The 8072-nt window shown below is 42.7% G+C and overlaps 1 long non-coding RNA gene across 6 annotated transcripts in view; it reads right to left on the reverse strand.

The window, feature by feature from the left end:
- LOC111753083 (uncharacterized) overlaps window positions 1-5840 on the reverse strand; it is a 51081-nt gene extending 45241 nt beyond the window's left edge. For 4 of the 6 annotated variants that reach the window (XR_010321062.1, XR_010321061.1, XR_010321060.1 and 1 more), the window contains exon 1: window positions 981-5840. This is a non-coding gene — a long non-coding RNA (uncharacterized LOC111753083). Of the gene's footprint in view, window positions 1-949 lie in introns of all 6 variants that reach the window. The other 2 variants (XR_002787935.2, XR_010321058.1) reach the window with 1 other exon arrangement.
- Between the last annotated feature and the right edge of the window lie 2232 nt (window positions 5841-8072).

Raw genomic sequence — 8072 nt, forward strand, 5'->3', positions numbered from 1 at the left:
TTAACTCCTGACCCTGGGTGGCATGTTGTTATTCTGTTCGACTGCTAACAGAAAGGTTGGCAGTTCGAGTTCAGTCGGAAGCAGCTCAGAAGAAAGGCCAGGCAATCTACTTCTGAAAAAATCAACCATTGAAAACCCTACAGAGCACAACTCTACTCTAACACGCATGGGATCACCATGAATAGGAATCGACTGGACAGCAATACTTTCTGAAATTTTGTTTCATAAATTATAAGCAACGGTTCAAGTATCTTAAGTGCATTATAAAAATAGAAACTTGGAAGTTGGAGATAAAAATAAATATAAACAGAAACCTAATGTTTTCTTTCAGCACCCCAGGGGATGGCTTTACACAAAGGCGCACACACACACACATAGACACACACGCCCCGAGGTGTGCACACACTTTGGAACTCTCCAACGCGTCCAGTTCATTCCTCAGGCTGAGGCTGTAGAACCAGTGCTCGACCTTGAACCTCAGACAGCTGGCAAGCTAGGTCGTTTGGGGAGCCTCGAACAACAGCAACGCGAATCATCCCACCCAACCCCACTGCCCTCAAGTCGATTCCGATTCATAGCGACCCTATAGGACACAGGAGAACTGCCCCACAGGTTTCCAAGGAGCAGCTGCTGGATTTGAACTGCCCACCTTTTGGTTAACAGCCAAGCTCTTAAACACGCGCCCCGTTCTATTTTAACCCCACCGCCTTGGATAAAATTCGACAGAGGAGAACAGAGAATTTCTTGCCTGGTCCTGCTATTATATTTCTGTGTCACCAAAGCCTATTCTATCCAACGCATTTATAAAGAACACAATTCCTATGATTTGTACCTGACGATAAAGGATGAATCCCATTTCAGTATCTTTAAACCCAAATTATGCAAGACGGGTGCGCATATTTATCGAGAGGGGAATTACCTGCATTAAAAAAAAAAAGCGAAAATATACCTCATAGACACTTTACAGAAAGAAATCCCACCTCTGGCGTTTTCCCCCAGATGATACTCAAAGCCCAATGGCGAACGTTCCCGTTTTGGCCAGGCTGTGGCGCTCAAGGCAAATGGTCCCGCGACGCGCCGACCCAGATGCCCTGGAACCGCAAGTCGGTTCATCTGAGAACGGACTTGACTCTCTTAGAAACATCCGTTGATCGCCCGAGGGCTTGGGTGAACCCAAGAGGCACCGCAAAATCTTAACGGGCGAGTCAGCGCCATCGAGATGTCAGGGACCGGCACAAAGAGGAATAACAAGGCCCGAAAAGAGTGGGGGCCCCCACTCGGCGACTTGGCCATTTGATAAGAGAAAATGCCAACGCATCCTGGACGAAGGAGAGCCACCCGGTGCAGCTGCAGGCCGACTGCTAGGAAGAAACGGCACCTCGGAGGCGGGGGGAGCCAGGCGCGCCCCCGATTAGAAGAGCAGCGCTTTGCAGGGGCCGTGCGCGCACAGGGCTGGTCTCGAGTCAGCTGGGTGGGTAAATAAGAAAGGCAAATCTTAGTCAGTCTTATTGTGACTCAACATTTGAGAAATTCCCCCATTTCTGCCCTTCAAATTTAATGAGAGGTCTTTTCAAGCTACGCTTGTTCCCTTTTTCATATGCAAATGATCTCAAGGAGCTGTTTTTCCCAGTGCCCTATTCCTTTTCAAAATTATGAACGTCTTTTGCAAGTAAAAAGATTTTGTGTTCTTGGATCACTGTTTAAATACAGGTAATTATCATCTCCATTCAAATAAACTTGGCGGGGGGGGGGGGGGAAATAGGGCCATGAAGGCAAATGTTCAGCTTTAGAAGGAATTTTAGGCTAAATATGTCTTGCTTAAGTCTGCGATTTTTCAAGGAAAGCCTTCTAGAACAGAATATTTCTGAAACCCAGAATTTTGAAAGCAGATCAATAACTAGTCTACTCAGTAAAACAAAGCATATTCTACAGCCCCGGCCCTTTGGAGAATAAAATAAACTCTCTGGAGATGTAGACATGTGGATTCATTTCCAATTTCTAAATAACCTCTAATTGGAGTCACAATGCATACAAATGTTACTGAGTTGTTTGAGATTTTGGGAGGGACACCAAGAGCGGATTGTGGCTCAGGATGATGCAATAGGAAGAATAAAGGAAAGAATGAGACAAAGCCAGCATCACTCACGGCCGTAACCACTTTTTATGAGGCTTAAGTAAAGCAAGCAGAGTCGTACTCACCTCTCCCAGCAACATTAAATTTCAAGACAAACTGTAATGAGAGACTAGAACCAGATGCTCTGTTATTTCATTCCGATTTTCTGTTTCATCTTTACACCAATCCCTGGGAAGTTCTCTGGGAGACTCCTTTTTTCCCAATACACACAGGCTTACTGCTCTAGGGGAGGCCAAGTCCTGTCCCTTTCCAGATAGGATGAAATACTAGGACTCTCTGACTTCAGGGATCACCAGTTGAATACATGTGCTCATGGATTCTTTTTCCCTCACTGAACCCTCCTACAGCTGCAAGCGTGGATGCAGATGTTGGATTATGTTAATCTTAATCTAACAATACTAGACCCAAGATGGAGTCACTTATCCTAAACCCCAGGACAACAAATCGAAACCTAATCAGATTTGTTTCCTATAAACACCTGCCCACCCCAGCAGCCGAAACCTAAGTTAATCAGTTGACCCTCACAGAAATGGAAATCTAAGCTAGCTAATTATTTTTTTTTTTTTACTCAGTTTAACCGAGTTCAAAATTTCCCCCTTGATCCCAAATAAGGAAAGAAAATGCCTGCAGGCCAATCCGAAATTTGTCCAGTATAGCTTCCGTGTTCCTGTGGGTCTGAGCTTACGAAAGCCTTTAGAGTTTGCAGTGCGCTTCCGAGCTCTTGTCAGACTTCCAGAGCAGCTGTTCCCCAACTCATGAATTGAAAAATAAAGCTCATGAGTTTGTAAACAAATTTAATGTTGGGGAAATTTTAATTTTTAACTGTTTTTATCTATTGTGCGACATGGAAAAAGGCAGAAAATGGAAACCATGCCACTCAAATGCGTCCTGGGCAGCTGACTGAAAAACATCTGCAGAGAAAAGATACAGCTACACACGTTTTTCACAATAGATACGTATTTCTAAAGAATAGTCCTGGTCTGTAAAAACAAAAAAACAAATTTTTTTTTTTGCAAGGAATGTAGTCATTCCCTCCAAAGTTATACCATAAGCCCATTAAAAAATAAGGTATGAAGTAACCCACTAGTGTTTTGATCCAGCTCTTAATTGAAGTCCAGAAAACCAAATGCCTCAATATTTCCTTACCTGAAAACCCGCCCAAGCTTTTGCCATTATGTTCAGAAAAAGTATAAGTTTACCAAAATTCACTTCACCTTTGTATTTTCTTCCCAACAAAGAATAATGAAAAGAAAGAAGCAGTATAGTACTCCTGATTAAAGATCCAGAATAAGTGCCCAGCTGGGGCATAACAAGACAGTACAGAACAAGTGGCTGAGGATATATTTTCTGGAGGTAGATTTCCTGGGTTCAAATTGCACTTCTGCAATTTACCAGAATGGTGAACTTAAGCCAATCACTTAACCTTTCGGTGTCTCTGTTTCCTCATCTGTAACATGGAAAAACTATATCTGTTAGGAGAGCTGTGAAGTGTGAGTTAATATGGGTAACGTTATCTGGGAGAGTTACCTAGTGCTTCTATAACAGAAGTTGCAGAAACAGAAATTTATTCTCTCACAGTTTAGGAGGTTAAAAGTCCAAATTCAGGGCGCCAGGTCTAGGGGAAGGCTTTCTCTCTCTGTCAGCTCTGGAGGAAGGCCCTTTTCATCAATCTTCCCCTGGTCTAGGAGCTTCTCAGCACAGGGACCCCAGGTCCAAAGGATGTGCTCTGCTCCTGGAGCTTCTTTCTTCGTGGCATGAGGTCCCTCTCTCTTTACTCTCACTTCTCTCTCCTTGAATCTCTTGTAAGATAAAACCTGATACCGGCCACACCCCAGGGAAACTCCTCTTACATCAGATCAGGCCTGTGACCTGAGTAAGGGTGTTGTATCCCACCCTTTTTAACATAACCTAATCTTGCCTCATTAACCACAGGCAGAGATTAGGATTTATAGCACAGAGGAAAATCACATCAGATCACAAATGGTGGACAACCACACAATACTGGGAATCGCGGCCTAGCCAAGTTGACACACGTTTTCCGGGGACACAGTCAATCCATGACGGGAACATAGAAAGCATTCAATGTATTTACTGTATTGTTGTTCTTACAGTAAAACCTACAAAAGCCAGAACCCATGGAAGGTGGAAACCTGTCAGAGAAGAAAAGTAAAATATTTTCCACTAAAGAGAGAACAATTAGAAAAACGGTGACTGCTCCCTGGCAAAGGCAGGAATCTTGGGAGACCCTGAAAAACAAGGCAGTCACATCGAGTTCCGGCTCTTACAGGTTTCACTATATTATTATTATTTCTCATAAACCAAAAAAACAAAACCAGCTGCCATTGAGTCAATTCCAGCTCATAACGACCCTATCTATAGGACAGAGAACTGCCCCATACGGTTTCCAAGGAGCACCTGGTGGATTTGAACTGCTGACCTTTTGGTTAGCAGCCATAGCACTTAACAACTGCGCCACCAGGGTTTCCACATTATTCCTCATATTTGTTAAAAATTAAAATTTCCACAATATTAATTTTGTATATGAACTTTCCTTTTCAATTCATGAATCGGGGAACATCTGGCCTAGGAGTTAGACAAAAGTTCCAAAGCAAGTGCAAAGCTGTGGTAAACACAGACCCAAAGGAACACGAAAGCTATACTGGGCAAATTCCAGATAGGCTTGTGGATATTTTCTTTCCTTATTTGGGATCAAGGAGAAATTTTGAACCAGTTTAAACTGAGGAGGCAAATTCTAATTAGGTTTCTGTTTCTGGGAGAGTCAATTGGTTGGCGTTAAGTTTCAGTTCCTGGGGAGGTTAGGTATCAAATGAATAATTTCTTTGATAAGGATCAGCACAAAGCTGGTTCAATGAGGCAGAGGTTAAAGGTGTCCCAAATGTCCAACATTTCCAGGTTGCTGTACCCATCTATCAACTCTAACCTCATCTACTCCCCCTCCCCTCAGTACTCTCCCTTCCATCTTTGGGTTCCATAATTTGCTGCAATGTCTCAAAGCACTTTCAAACTGTATCAAGGAAATAGATCATGCGGCTGTGGAGGCTGTCAAGTCCCAACTGTGTGGGTCAGACTTAGGCTTCTCCCAACCCACACGGCTGCAGGGGTTGATGAACCCAAACCAACAGGTCAGACCACAGGCTGCTGGCTCACAAGGCTGCGGAAGCTGGTGAATCTTGTCAGATGATAGGCGGCCAGCCCACAGGGGTTGTGGAAGCTGGCAAATCCCAGAATCGGCAGGTCAGATGGCAGGCTGCTGGCTGAAATCCCAAGAACCAGAGGTCAGATGATCACAAACCAAATGCAGGATTCAAAGTGAGAGAGACACCCCCCCAGACACCCTGCTAATTCAGAACTGAAGCCACTCCCAAAGTCTACCTTTCAGCCAAAGATTAGACAGGCCTATAAAACAAAAAATAACACAAGTGAAGAATGTGCTTCTTAGTTTAATCAAGTATATGAGACCGAATGGGCAACATCTGCCCAAAAGTAAAGACAAGAAGGCAGGACGGGACAGGAAAACTGGACAAATGGACATAGGGAGCCAGGGGTTGAAAGGGGGAAAGTACAGACATATTGCAGGGATTGCAACCAGTGTTACAAAACAATTGGTGTATAAAGTTTTGAATGACAAACTAATTTGCACTGTAAACTTTCACCTAAAACACAATTAAAAAAAAAAAAAAAGATATTCTCATCCCAAAAGGTATCCTCCAAAAAAAAAAAAAGAAGAGAGATAGAGAGCCCTGCCAGGGCACCCACATATATACCTTGGATGCAGGCCACACCCCAGAGAAGGGCATAACTTGAGTAAGGGCGGGACTTCTGCAAGGCTGTGTGACTTGAGATACACCCCATACCAATCCTGCCTCATTAACATGTACAACACGTAGAGGTTAGGACTTACAACACATAGAATGGAGGATAATTATGTCAGATCACAAAATGGAAGACAACCATATAACACTGGGAATGGTGGTGACCTAGCTATGTCGACACATAACCCCAATCATCACAGATTCCATATACCTCATTTGTATACTCCTACTCAATCATTTTGTGTGAGTCACAAAGACCAAGGCTAGAAGAGCCATATTAAGTAAATCATTGCGCCACAGGTATTTATAAGAAATAGAAACATAGTTAGGTTTCAGTTTGCTGTGGTGGGGCTTAGCATAAGGAACTCCATTTTGGGCCTGGTATAGTCAAAAAAAAAAAAAAAATTTTTTTTTTTTTTTATAGTCAGGTTAACATGCCAGGTCACTTTTTCCCCAACATGGAGATTAAAAAAGAGACTTCTTTTCCATACATGTTTCAACAGTCCAGTACCTAAAATGCCAAGTCTTTTTTAGGATTTTCAAAATGCATGTTACTTTACTAGCAGAGAAGATAAAAAGACTCCATGGTTTGAGAATAGTTCCATATAACTAGGGTAACCAGCGAGTTGCTGTCAAGTCAACTGTAACTCATGGCACTCCCGTGTGTGTCGGAGTAGAACTGTGCTCCATACGGTTTTCAGTGACTGAGTTTTTGGAAGTAGATCACCAGGCCTTTCTTCTAAGGTGCCTCTAGGTGGACTCAGACCTCAACCTTTTGGTTAGTCGTCAAGTGTGTTAACAATTTACAGCATTCAGGGCCTGCATAATAAGGGTTGTTGTTATTGTTGTGTGTCATCAAGTTGATTCCGACTCCTAGCGACTCTATAGGACAGAGTAGAACTGTCCCACCGGGCTTCCTAGGCTGTAATCTTTACAGGAACAGATCAGGTCTTTTCTCCCAAGGAGCTGCTAGTGGGTTTGAATCACTGACCTTTAGGTCAGCAGCCAAGCACTTAACCAATGTGCCACCAGGGCTTTTTCATAACAAGAGTAGAACTGTTATTATTATTTTTTAATACAGTTTAATGTTCTTGGAAACAAACTAAATATCCAAAATAGAGAAATAGGAAAATTATGGAAGGGGCACAGGATATTTGCAAATAATTTAAATAATATAAAGAAATGCTTGTGGTGTTGTTACGGATTGAATTGTGTCACACCAAAATATGTGTTGTAAATTCTAACCTCTATGCCTGTGGTTATAACTCAGTTTGGGAAGGGGTTGTCTTTATTATGCTAACGAGACTAGACTAGGGTAAAGAGTATCTGATATCAATCTCTTTTGAGATACAAAAGAGATTAAACAAGGAAGCGAAGGAAGCAGAGATGGGGAAGAGAAATGCCAAACCACATGAAGATCACCCAGGAGAAGAAGCTCCAAGAGACAAGGACTTTCTCCCAGAGCCAACAGAGAGAGAGAGCCTTCCTCTAGAGCCAGCACCCTGAATTCAGACTTCCTAAACTGTGAGAAAATAAATTTCTGTTTGTTAAAGCCACCCACTTGTGTTATTTCTGGTATAGCAGCACTAGGTAAGTAAGACAAACAGAAAGGACATAACCACTATATCATTAAAAAATGAATTTCTAAATGCATATCTGGACTGGGTACAGCTTGGAATATTTTATGCAGTATGGCTCTGAAAATGCCACTGTAGAGAAGAGAATTCCAGACTGAGTAGTGAGTGAAGACCTGCATCTACATGTTTTAAAAATCATAAAGCTCCACAATATTCCAAATTTTATTTCACTTTGTATCTTGTTTGATAGTTCAGTGTGGTTCAGTGGTAGAATTCTCACCTTCCATGGGAGAGACCCAGGTTCAATTCCCGGCCAATGCACCTCATAAGCAGCCACCACTGGCTTGTCAGTGGAGGCTTGCATGTTTTACTATGATGCTGAACAGAGTTCAGTGATGCTTCCAGACTAAAATAGACTAGGAAGAAAGGCCTGGTGATCTACATCCAAAAATCAGCCTACAAAAACCCTTTGGATTGTAACTGTCCAATCCAAAACCAGTCATGGGGATGGTGCAGGACCAGGCAGTG

This window comes from Loxodonta africana, chromosome 2 (assembly GCF_030014295.1).
Source record: "Loxodonta africana isolate mLoxAfr1 chromosome 2, mLoxAfr1.hap2, whole genome shotgun sequence".
Classification (NCBI taxonomy): Eukaryota; Metazoa; Chordata; class Mammalia; order Proboscidea; family Elephantidae; genus Loxodonta; species Loxodonta africana.